Source organism: Miscanthus floridulus, chromosome 3 (genome assembly GCF_019320115.1).
Source record: "Miscanthus floridulus cultivar M001 chromosome 3, ASM1932011v1, whole genome shotgun sequence".
Lineage (NCBI taxonomy): Eukaryota > Viridiplantae > Streptophyta > Magnoliopsida > Poales > Poaceae > Miscanthus > Miscanthus floridulus.
This window is the reverse complement of record NC_089582.1, coordinates 144,410,861-144,423,962: the sequence shown is the minus strand read 5'-3', so window position 1 is coordinate 144,423,962 and position 13,102 is coordinate 144,410,861.

The window sequence follows — 13,102 nt, the reverse complement described above, 5'->3', positions numbered from 1 at the left end:
TCGTACTCCCTGTCGAGGCCTTCCGTGAAGAGCCTCGCGCGAGGCGGAGATTGCGTCAGGACGCCGAGACCTTCTGCGCGAGGCTCGAGGCAAGGCGAGGAGCCTGGTGGGCTCGGACGTGGCCGGTGAGGGGCCCATGGCTTACCTTCTGGCTTTGTTTTTTGATGGGACTTAAGTGACTCTTTTGTCGTTCGCTCGGGGTACCCCGTTCTTCGGTACCCGACAGTAGCCCCCGAGCCTCCGGGGGAGTGCGTGCACTCTCCCTGAGGGTTTGCCGTGGCTTGGTTTATTTCCGCTCCCATAGGAATTGGGTTTTGTTTCTTGAGGTTCTGGTGGGTGTGCGCGAGCGCACCCGCCGGGTGTAGCCCCCGAGGCCCTGGAGGAGTGGAGTTACTCCTCCAGGGGCTTTTTTTATTTTTGCGTTTTGAGCGAGTAGTTCTTATCGTATTTGCCGAGCCCATAAGCGCAAGTTCGGGTTGCGGGGGTATCGGCGAGGCTGCAAGAAAAAGCCCTCTAGCCTTCGCACGGAGCGAGAGGTCCGTCAGGGGTCCCCTTGACTTTGGGTACGACCCTCATGCTTCCTTTTCGCTCGGAAGGAGGGGTGGAATGTGCTAGGCTGAAAGGTCCTAATGGCTAGAGGGGGGGGGTGAATAGCCTAATAAAATTTCTACAACAACACTTAACAAAGTGGTTAGACAATTATGAGGCGAAGCGAGTGTTGCGCTAGCCTACTTAAAATGCAAGCCACCTACCACAATTCTAGTTTAGATAGTGTCTATTCACACAATAGCAAAGACACTATCCTATGTTAGTGTGCTCTCAAAGACTAACTAAAGAGCCACACCAACCAAGCAAGCAAGCTCTCACAACTAGCTACACTAAAGAGCTTGTCAACTAGTTTGCGGTAAAGTAAAGAGAGTGATTTGAGATAGTTATACCGCCGTGTAGATGAAGTACCAATCAATCACAAAGATGAATAACAATGGAGACCAATCACCTCGGAATCAAAGGATGAACACAATGATTTTTACCGAGGTTCACTTGCTTGCCGGCAAGCTAGTCCTCGTTGTGGCGATTCACTCACTTGGAGGTTCACGCGCTAATTGGCTTCACACGCCAAACCCTCAATAGGGTGCCGCACAACCAACACAAGATGAGGATCACACAAGCCACGAGCAATTCACTAAAGTACCTTTTGGCTCTCCGCCGGGGACAAGGTCAAGAACCCCTCACAATCACCACGATCGGAGCCGGAGACAATCACCACCTCCGCTCGACGATCCTCGCTGCTCCAAGCCGTCTAGGTGGCGGCAACCACCAAGAGTAACAAGCAAAATCCGTAGCGAAACACGATCACTAAGTGCCTCTAGATGCAATCACTCGAGCAATGCACTTGGATCACTCCCAATCTCACTATGATGATGAATCAATGATGTAGATGAGTGGGAGTCCTTTGGCTAGGCTCACAAGGTTGCTATGTCAATGAAAATGTGTAAGGGCTGTCCCTTGAGCCGGCCATGGGGCTATAAATAGAGCCCCCATCAAATAGAGCCGTTATACCCCTTCACTGGGCAAAACGCGTTCTGACCGGACGCTCCAGTCGTGTTGACCGGACGCTGGACCCCAGCGTCCGGTCGCTCGCAGACGACCACGTGTCCTGATTCCAACGGTCACTTGACCTGACCGGACGCTCCGGTATAAACTGACCAGACGCTGAAGTCCCAGCGTCCGGTCGTTTCCAGTAAGCTCCCGAGCATGACCGGACGCGTCCGGTCGAATGGGATCGGACGCAGCCAGCGTCCGGTCACATTCCAGCTACTGTGTCACCGTACGTCAGCGCGACCGGACGCAGCCTGCCAGCGTTCGGTGCATTCAGATTTAGCGTCCGGTCAGTTGACCGACGCTGGCATCTTTGCGACCAACTCGTTTTCACTTCTAACTTCTTCACCCTTGCTCCAATGAGCCAATCACCAAGAATTTTGCATCCGGCGCAATAGAAAATAGACATTTCATTTTTCCAAAAGCGCCGAATCCCGCCTCGCAAGCTCGGCGGGAGGGAGAGAGGGACCCAAACCCATCTCAACCCTGCAAGCACCTTGTGCACATGTGTTAGCATATTTTCACAAATGTTATCAAGGGTGTTAGCACTCCACTAGATCCTAAATGCATATGCAATAAGTTAGAGCATCTAGTGGCACTTTGATAACCGCATTCCGATATGAGTTTCACCCCTCTTAATAGTACGGCTATCAAACCTAAATGTGATCACACTCTCTAAGTGTCTTGATCACCAAAACAAAATAGCTCCTATGGTTTATACCTTTGCCTTGAGCTTTTTGTTTTTCTCTTTCTTCTCTTCAAGTTTAAGCCCTTGATCATCTCCATGCTATCACCATTGTCATGCTATGATCTTCATTAGCTTCTTCTACTTGAAGTGTGCTACCTATGTCATGATCACTTGATAAACTAGGTTAGCACTTAGGGTTTCATCAATTCACCAAAACCAAACTAGAGCTTTCATAGGCTACCATCGATGGGCACGAGCGTAGGCACTTCCGGTGAGCTGTTATCGGGTGAGTCCGAGTGGAGGCCCGTACCCCGTTCGCTAGGGGACAGCTAGTGGTCCAGAGACGCACTCCAAGAGTACCAGAGGGTTTCTCTAGTGGGTGCCAAGGCCGTTCGCTGGGCCTCGGTGGCTCGGTGCCTCCCTACGGTGGGATCCTATTCGGAGACTTCCCTGCCGGTCTCGGACACGACTTAGGACGCCCCGAGCGATTGCTCGCTTAGGCCTCGGCCATTCGTAGGCTCGCCCCGAAGTCGTCCCTGACTCTGTTACCCTGGGGCGGCTGTCGAAACCTCTTAGAGGCCCAGCCTTCGAACTCCTGGACCATAACGGGCTTGGTGCCCTTTATCGTGTTTGTAATGAAACCTCTAGCGTGGACTTGGACCGTTTGTCTTTGTCTTGGGTGCAAGAGGAGCCCCCGAGCCTCCACCTGGAGCAAGAGGGCGGTCGGGGGTCCCCTGACCTTTTCATCCGACCCTCATATATCCTTTTCGTTCGGACGGAGGGTTTGTTTGCCGAGCCCATTCTAGTCTCGGCAAGGTTGCAGGAAGAGCCCCTAGCCTCTGCGTGGAGCGAGAGGGCCATCAGGAGTTCCCCTGACATTTTATACGCCCCTCGCGCGTGAGGGTTTGTTTGCCGAGGCCCTTTTGGGCGTGAGCCCGGGTCGTGGGGTCTCGGCGTATTTGTAGGAAGAGCCCATAGCCTCTGCGCGGAGCGAGAGGGCCATCGGGAGTTCCCCTGACTTTTTATATGCCCCTCACGCTTCCTTTTCGCTCGAAAGGAGGGTTTCTTTTATCGAGCCCCTTCGAGTGCGAGCCGGGGTTGCTGGGTCTCGGCAAGGTTGCAGAAAGAGCCCCCTAGCCTCTGCATAGAGCGAGAAGGCCATCGGGGGTTCCCCTGACTTTTTATGCAACTCTCACGCTTCCTTTTCGCTCGGAAGGAGGGGTGGAATGTGCCTCGCTACCCTCGGTGGGCACGAGCGGTGGCACTTCCGGTGAGCTGTTATCGGGTAGTCCGAGTGGAGGCCCGAACCCCGTTCGCTAAGGGACGGCTAGCGGTCCAGAGACACACTCTAAGAGTACTAGAGGATTTCTCTAGTGGGTGCCAAGGCCGTTTGCTGGGCCTCGGTGGCTCGGTGCCTCCCTACGGTGGGATCCCATTCGGAGACTTTCCTGCCGGTCTCAGACACGACTTTGGGCATCCTAAGCATTTTGTTTGCTTGGGCCTCGGCCCCGTATAGGCTCGCCCATGGTCGTCCCTGACTCTGTTATCCTGGGGCGGCTGTTGAAACCCTTTGGGGCCCAGTCTTCGAACCCCTGGATCATAATAGGCTCAGAGCCTGGTTCCTTCATATGAAAGGAATAGGCCGCGGGGAATATCTTCCCTATTGGCTCGGCAACGGGTGGCGCGCCTTTTGAGGCGGTTTCATGGGGAGGCAAAACGACGCCTGCTGCCGTAGTGGCCGAGTGTGACATGGTGGATGGGACGTAACTGTCCTCGCATTTAATGCGGGAGATGTAGGTGCGTGGGCCGGTGAAATCGGCTCGTGGTTAACTGCGCCGGATTGGGGGAAAACTTCCCCGATTTCGTCGCTTGTTCGTTTCGCCTCCTCCCTGCATAAATACCCGACGAGTCTCACCCCTCCTCATCTTACCTTGCCTGTATTAGCACTGCCTCTGTTGAGTTGTTGCTAGAGCAGAGGAGAGAAGGGTGAGCCTAGGAAGAAAGCGAGGAAAAAAGCGAGAGCGTGGGAGAGAAAGAAAAAACTCACCGCCACACCTAATTCCTCCATCGCACCCATGGCCGGTGATATCATCGTTGTCGAGGCGGACCCCTGGGATCCTTCGAACGTCACTGAGGAGATGCTTCAGTCGCTTGTCGATGGTGGACTCCTCCGCCCAGTGATAGACCCCCCCACCAGGCCGAAGTGAATTGCTCCGTACGGCGAGCCGGAGCCGAGGCCTCACGACGGCTACGTTGTGAGCTTCGTCTCTTTCCACGAGCGCGGCCTCAGCATCTCGGCAGACCGGTTCATGCGGGCGCTCCCGCACTACTACGGCGTAGAGCTCCACAACTTCAATCCCAACTCCATCGCTCAGGCGGCTATCTTTGTTGCCGTCTATGAGGGGTATTTGGGGATTGCTCCCCATTGGGAGTTGTGGCTCCACCTATTCTAGGCAGGGCACACTACCAAGCCGACAGGCACGTCGGGTAAGAGGAAGGCGACGAGGGCCAGTGGCTGCACTCTTCAAGTGCGCCAGGACCGCCTGCACCTCTACATCACGGCCCAACTCGCGTCCTCCAATCGCCGGTGGTACATGAGTTGGTTTTACCTTCGCAACAACGACGGAGGGCTTCCTCCCTACACTGGGCAGATTGTGGGGAGTTGCCCAGAGAGATGGAAGTATGGCGTCCCGAAGGACGACCAGCCCAAGCTGTAGCCGCTTCTGGAGGGGCTGGCGAGGCTGTGGGGCCACGGTCTCACCGTGGCTGTGGTCGTGGCTGCCTTCCACCGCCGGAGGGTGCTGCCGCTGATGGCTCGGCAGCGGCGGCTGTTCGAGATAAAGCCGGGTGAGCCCATTGAGGGCATCTGGATGTCCTCCTCTGCCCTTTCCGACGAGGAAATTCTTCGTCGGGTGGGGGAGACGGTGGAGGCGAAGCTGAGGGGCGGCAACTTGACCCCTATCGCGATGCGGCCATCGCGGGGGTTCCTCTCGTTGGTAAGTCGTGTGCCGCTGTAGCCCCTGAGCCTTCTCAATCTCCCCTTACCCCCTATTTTCTTATGCGAGTCCGTCATCCCTACAGGGGGTGAGGGACGTGCGCTCCTCTCCGCCACCCGTTCCCAAGGACGCGAGGCGGCGGGCGATCAACCGCGCGCACGCCGACGCGCAGAAGAAGCAGAAGGACGCCAAGGCGGCAAAGCACACGAAGCAAATCCTTGCGCGCGAGGAGCTGGATAAGCGCCGCCGTCAACAACGGAAGGATGGCCTCCCGTTGGAGGAATCCCCGTTGACGTCGCTGTTGACAGAGGCCACGGATGGGGATGACAGGGGCGAGGTGGGGCGAGGTCCCCTGGACCACCTTCCTGACGTAGTGGAGGTGGTGCCCGAGGCGTTGGCAAGCAGCTCGGCGCTCCTGGGAGGAGGAGGAGAAGCGGACCCGGGGTCGGCGATTGCCCGCTCTGGGGCCGAGGCCGATACGCCCGAGGCATGGGCGTTGGGCAAACGCGCCATCAGCCCAGTGGGCTCGACGGCCGTGGTGGAACAAGTGGCGGTGGAGGCGACGCCACCGCCCCCGCAGAGGACTAAAGGGGCGCCGGAGTCCCATGAGGACCGACCGGCGCCGATGGATACGGAAGCGACGCCTCTGCCGCCGCCTCCGCCGTTGCGGATGAGGTTTGCCGTGGTGAAGCGGTTGCCACCCCGTTCAAGGTAAGTCTATTTTAGGCAGGGTCATAGCGTCTTCCGTTCACCTTTTGGTCTCGCACTGACCCTATAGGTTATTTTTCCTTAGCCGAAAGCGGCCCGTGGACGAGCTTCCCTGGGCGCCCCTTAAGGTGCTCAAGGCGAGCCTCGGCTCCTCTGCCCACTGGGTGGCGGAGGCACAAGCCACTATCCAACGCAGAGCGGCATCGGCGAGGGTCGATCCGAAGGAACTGGCCGCTCTAGGAGGGGCTACCGAGGTGGCCCCTACACAGACGAGGGAGGGAGTGTCTCTGCCCCGTGAGGGCGAGGCTCTCGAGTCGGATAGGGCCGGTGTGCCCTTGGTTGCCGAGGCCCCCGGGGTTTCCGAGGCTAAGGCGACGGAGGCCAGGGCACCCAAGACCGCCGAGACCGTAGTGGCCGCAGTCGATGTTTCTGCGTCCTCCGAGGCCACGATGGTGGAGGCCAGAGCCCCCGAGACCACCAAGGCTGTCATGATGGCGGCGAGGCCCTCTATCTAGGAGGTGGAGATGAAGGCGGCGGTAGAGGCCTCAGTGGCGCCCTTGGTTCAGGGGCCGCTGGTGTTGCGAGAGAGCGCCCGGGAGGCGGAGGTCTATCCGATCTCCTCCGACGATACTTCCCGGGCACTGGAGGTGGTCGACGCTGAGGATGCCGGTGCCGTGGAACAGCCAGCGCCGATCTTGGACGAGGGAAGCTCGGCCCTCGTGTGGGCGCGACCTGAGCCTCGCGGGTGGGATCACCCGTGGGTACTATGGCGGAGCCGGGACGACCCTGAGGGGGAGCCTCTGTTCGCCCTCGAGGACGCAGTTGAGGGCAGGCACTGGGGTGCCTTTGAGCAATACCACCAGCTGGCGGAACAGTCGCTATGGATGGCCCTGTCCATGGTGGCCGACGATCTGCCCGGAGTCGCCCAGGTTCGCGTTTTCGTTTTTCGCGCGATGTTGTCCTTTTCTGGTTTTGTTGCAATCAATGACCCCTGTTCTGCTTCCCCAGGAGCTCGAGACCTGGTCCCTTGGGAAGTCGGTCTTTCTCCGACAGGAGAGGGGCATCTAGGACCAGCTTCAGTGGCAGAAGGGCCTTCTTGCCGGCGCCAACAAGCTCCTATCGGCGCGGAGCGCGGAGGTGGAGGACCTCCGCCTTCGTTGTGCTGACGCAAAGGTCGAGGCGGCCATGGCCCAGACGCAGCTCGCCCCTCTGGCGGCGTGGGTCAAGGAGTTGGAGGAAGAGCTCACTCGCGCGGTCAGCGATCGGGATGCCTTCAGGGGCTGAGCCACTGAAGCTAAGGCGTCGGCCGTGGCTCTCACGGGGCAGCTGGGGGGCGGAACAGAGGGCGCACCAACTGACAAAAGGTGCCTTGGATGAGGCCCTTGCTGCAGCTGAGGCTTAGCGAACCGAGGCTATGGTTTGGAGGAGGACGGTCGAGGGTGAGTTTTAGTCCCCTCGTTTTGTTTTCTTTTCCTTATGTTCGATCCCTAACTCCCTTATGTGACGTAGAGCTAGGGAGTGAAGCTTCCAAGGCGGTTGAGGCTTCTTGGGTTGAGGCCCAGCGCCTGAAGGAGGAGGCCGAGGCTTCCCGGGATGAGGCCCTACGCTAGAAGGAGAAAGCCGAGGCCTGTCAGGTCGAGGCCCGACACTGGGAGCTTAAGGCCAAGGGTGAGTTCCGTGGGCTTCATCTCCTAATTTGGGTTGTTTTTTCCCTCGCTCAACCTTACTCTGTTCTCCATGGTGCAGAGTCAGAGGCGGAGGTTACTCGGGCAGCCGAGGCTTCCAGCGCGGTGCAGACGGTGCTCGACAATGAGATTGGGGAGCACGAGGCGCTGAAACGTGCTGCCCTTTCCACCTGCGAGGCCTTGGAGGTTGAAGGGGTTCAGTCAGGTAGCTCCTTAGGGAGCCGTTTGATCACGCTGAGCAACCAGATGCGCGAGCGGCTCCGAGGAGCGCTGCACACGGGTGTCAAGCGTGCGCTGGCCGTCATCTCTTCTCACTACGTCGGCATCGACCTCCCAGCCATCAGTGATGGGTATGTCCTGCCTGATGATGACGAGGAGGCTGACGTGGCGGTCACGAAGCTGATGGAGGCGACGAAAGGCCCTGGCACGGCGCTGGCGACGCTCTTCGAAGAGGAGGTGGTTCCTCCCCTACCATCTGCCGGTGCTGAAGGCCCTAAGCCTTGATCTAGGCCCTTGGGGGTTATGTAAAAATAGAGTAGGAGTTATTTTTGTATCGTAATGCTTGTGGCCATTGAGGCCTTTATTTTTTAAGCATTCGTGTTTCTTAATTGTTTTTCACATGTTTCTGAGCCTCTGCTCTCTGTTGCTCCTGATCAGATTTTGTTTGCAAAACACCCCCTTGGGGCCTAAGCCATCCCTTGGGTGAGAGGTAGTGAGGGAGTGCCGTAGCCCGGGGGCGTAGGCCGTCTCATGACTCTACCGGCCTCTTGCTTAGGAAACAGACCTTGGTCCGAGGGGTTTTTACAACCGATTTGTTAGAGCATGCTAGAGTCTTGGCGTAGGAATTTTTGTGAAAAATGACTAAAGAATGGTGCATGGGACCTAGGGGGAGTCCCCCATCTAGCCCCCAAGGGAGGCTCGGTTTTACCGAGGTAGAGCCGAGTCTCCCTTGTCGTGTTAATGTATTGCCAAGGCCTACGATGGGCTCGGGGGTTTCTCAAAAAATTAGATCAACTAAAGAACGCTTTTTAATTGTATTTTGAGAAACGACATATATAATGCTTGGAATTTTAGGGATAAAAGCAACGTAGCTGTTCTATGTTCCAAGCGTTGATGAAGACTTCGCCCTTCTCGTTGGCCAACTTGTAGGTCCCGGGCTTCAGTACTTGGGCGATGATGTATGGTCCTTCCCATGGCGGGGTCAGCTTGTGGCGGCCCTTGTTGCTCTGTGCTAGCCTCAACACCAGGTTGCCTACCTTCAAGTCTCGGCCTCGGACACGTCAGGCCTGATAGCGCCGTAGGCTCTGCTGGTATTTGGCCGAGTGTAGTAGCGTGACGTCTCGGGCTTCCTCCAGTTGATCGAGGGCGTCTTCTCGGGTGGTGCAGTTACTTTGTTCGTTATAGGCTTGTAGCCTCGGGGAACCATATTCCAAGTCAGTGGGGAGGATGGCCTCGGCCCCATAGACCAGGAAGAAAGGTGTGAACCCCATGGCTCGGCAAGGAGTGTTCCTCAGGCGCCAGATGACCGATGGGAGTTCAGCGAGCCATTTCTTGCCAAACTTTTTCAACTGGTTATGAATCCTTAGTTTGAGGCCTTGTAGGATCATGCCGTTGGCACGCTCTACTTGGCCATTGGTCCTTGGGTGTCCTACGACTGACCAGGCCACACGGATGTGGTGGTCGTCGCAAAACATCAGGAACTTTTTGCCGGTGAACTGTGTCCCGTTGTCGGTGATTATGGTGTTGGGGACCCTAAATCTGTGGATAATGTCAGTAAAGAACAGCACCGCCTGCTCGGATTTTATTTGATTGATCGGACGAGCCTCAATCCATTTGGAGAACTTGTCGATTGATACCAGTAGGTGGGTGTAGCCCCTGAGGGCCTTTTGTAGAGGCCCGACCATGTCGAGCCCCCACATGGCGAACGACCAGGTGATGGGGATGGTTTGTAGGGCCAGGGCCGAGAGATGTGTCTGCCGAGCATAGTACTGGTATCCCTCGCAGGAGCGTACTAGCTTGGTAGCATCGGCGACCGTCGTCGGCCAGTAGAACCCTTGGCGGAAAGCGTTCCCCACAAGCGTCCGAGGCGCCGCATGGTGCCCGCAAGCGCCTACGTGCAAGTCCCAAAGCAGGGCTCGGCCTGCCTCAGTAGTGATACATCGTTGGAGGATACCTGAGGGACTTTGCCTGTACAATTTGTCATTGTAGAGGACGTAGGTCTTGGCTTGGCGCGCAAGCCATCGTGCTTCGGTCCTATCGCTAGGAAGCTCCCCCCGATCAAGCCAATTGAGGAACAGGATTCGCCAATCCCCGTCTTGATCAGTCTGCGAAGGCTCGGTGTTGACTTCCATGACCTTGGGCTTGGTCAAGGGGGTCTTGGCAGCAGAGGGGGAGTTGAGCTTTGCCGTGGGTCCCGTAGGTGGGCCTTCCTCTGTCGTCGAGGTGTAGTTAATGGAAGGTTTGTGGAGGTCTCTAGCAAAGACGTTCGGGGGGACCGGAGCCCGTGCCGAGGCCATCTTTGCCAGCTCATCGGCGGCCTCGTTGTACTTCCACGCGACGTGGTTTAGTTCGAGGCCGTTGAACTTGTCTTCTAGGTGATGTACCAATTTGCAATAAGCCTCCATTTTGGGGTCGAGGCAATTGGACTCCTTCATCACTTGATCCACGATGAGCTGCGAGTCGCCTCGGACATCAAGACGCTGTGCCCCAAGTTCGATGGTGACTTGCAAGCCATTGATGAGGGCCTCGTACTCAGCCATGTTGTTGGAGGCGGCGAAGTGGAGCCGCACCATGTAGCGCATGTGTATTCCGAGGGGCGAGATGAACAGTAGACCCACGCCTGCCCCGATTTTCATCAGGGATCTGTCGAAGTACAGGGTCCAACACTCCGTCTAAGTTTGAGCCGGTGGCAGTTGGGTGTCTGTCCACTCAGCCACGAAATTGGCCAAGACCTGAGACTTGATCGCTTTCCGAGGCGCAAAAGTCAAGGTTTCCCCCATAAGCTCGACGACCCACTTGGCTATCCTGCCCGAGGCCTCCCGGTTATGAACTATCTCCCCTAGGAGAAAAGATGATACCACAGTCACTGGGTGAGACTCGAAGTAGTGATGCAGTTTGCGCCGGGCCAGGACTACGGCGTAGACCAGTTTCTAGATGTGGGGGTAGCGTGCTTTGGTCTCGGAGAGCACCTCGCTGATGAAATAAACAGGTCGTTGGGTGGGCAGAGTATGCCCCTCTTCCTGCCTCTCCACTACTACGACAGTGCTGACCACTTGGGTCGTTGCGGCGACGTAGAGCAAGAGGGCCTCGTCCCTGGCCTGGGGCACCAGGACAGGAGGATTTGCGAGCAGCGTTTTGAGTCTGTCGAGGGCTTCTTCGGCCTCGGGGGTCCAAGAGAAATGCTTGGATTTTCTCAAGAGTCGGTACAGAGGCAAACCTTTTTTGCCGAGGCGCGAGATGAAGCGGCTCAGGGCCGCAAGGCATCCCATGACCCTTTGTACTCCCTTGAGGTCTCTGATTGGTCCCATGGTGGTTATAGCCGAGACCTTCTCTAGGTTGGCTTCAATGCCGCATTCCGAGACTATAAATCCCAAGAGCATGCCTCGGGGGACCCTGAACACACACTTCTCGGGATTGAGCTTGATGCCCTTCTCTCTAAGGCATTGGAAGGTTATCCTCAAGTCATCGATGAGATCTTCGGCCTTTCTAGTCTTGACCACGATGTCGTCTATGTAGGCCTCGACGGTCCGCCCAATGTTGTCGCCAAAGACCCGGGTCATGCACCGCTGGTACGTGGCACCTGCATTTCTGAGGTCGAAAGGCATAGTCACGTAGCAGTACATGCCGAATGGCATGATGAAAGAGGTCACGAGCTGGTCGGACTCTTTCATCTTGATTTGATGGTAACCAGAATAAGCATCAAGGAAAGACAGGGTCTCGCACCCTGTAGTGGAATCAACGATTTGATCGATTCGAGGTAAGGGAAAGGGGACTTTTGGATAGGCTTTGTTCAAACCGGTGTAGTCTACGCACATCCTCCATTTCCCATTTTTCTTCTTGACTAACACGGGGTTGGCCAACCACTCTAGGTGTGACACTTCTTTGATGAACCCGGCCACCAAGAGTTTCTGTATCTCCTCACCGATGGCCCTACGCTTTTCCTCATCGAAGCGGCGCAGGCATTGCCTCGCCGGTCTAGATCCGGCCCGGATGTCCAGGGCGTGCTCGGCGACTTCCCTCAGTATGCTCGGCATGTCCGAGGGACTCCATGCGAATATGCCAGCATTTGCACGGAGAAAGTCGACGAGCACGGCTTTCTATTTGGTGTCAAGGGCGGCGCTGATCCTCAGCGCCCAGTCGTCGGGGCAGGCGGGGTCGACCGGGATGAGTTTGATGGCCTCTGTGGGCTTGAATGTTCCTACACAGCGCTTAGAGTCCGGCGCATCGCCACTGAGTTGGTCGAGGTGGGTGATGAGGGTCTCGGCCTCCGCAAGAGCCTCGGCGTACTCGATGCACTCGACGTCGCAGTCGTATGCATGTTCGTACGTGGACTCAATCGTGATGATACCGCTGGGGCCTGGCATCTTGAGCTTGAGGTAGGTATAGTTGGGGACTGCCATGAACTTGGCATAGCACGACCGCCCTAGGATGGCGTGGTAGGCTCCCCCAAACCCGACTACCTCGAAGGTAAGGACTTCCTTGCGGTAGTTGGAGGGGGTGCCAAAGCAGATGGGAAGGTCGATGCGCCCAAGGGGTCGCGTGCGCTTCCCTGGCACGATGCCATGGAAGGGTGCAACGTCGCCTCGGAGCCTTGAATGGTCGATCTCCAAGAGCTCTAGGGTATTGACGTAGAGGATATTGAGGCTGCTGCCTCCATCCATCAACACTTTGGAGAGTCGGGTGTTGTCGATGATTGGGTCGACAACCAGTGGGTACTGCCTGAGATTCAGAACATGGTCCGGGTGGTCGTCTCGATCGAAGGTGATCGCCTCCCGAGACCAGTCGAGGTACTGGGGGGTGGCCACCTTGATCGAGAAGACCTCTCGGCGTTCCCTCTTGCGCTGCCGCGCCGTAAGGCACGCCGAGGGTCCACCGAAGATCATGAAGGCGTTGCGTACCTCGGGGAACCCATCGTCCTTGTCCTCGTCCCGGTCGCCGGTGCCCTTCTGTTTGGCATCGTCGTCGGGGAGCCCAAGCCTGGCGTAGTAACGTCTCAGCATGGAGCAATCCTTGAGGGCGTGCTTGACCGGGCCTTAGTGGTAAGGGCAGGGTTTCTTAAGCATGTCATCGAAGGGCCTAGGGGCTTTGGGGCCTCAGGGATTCTTGTGTTCTGCGGCCGCGACTAGATCGGCCTCTAGGACCTCCTGCTTCCCTAGGCGCCCCTTTTTCTTTCTCTTAGGAAGGTGGGAGGCAGAGGCCTCGGGGGC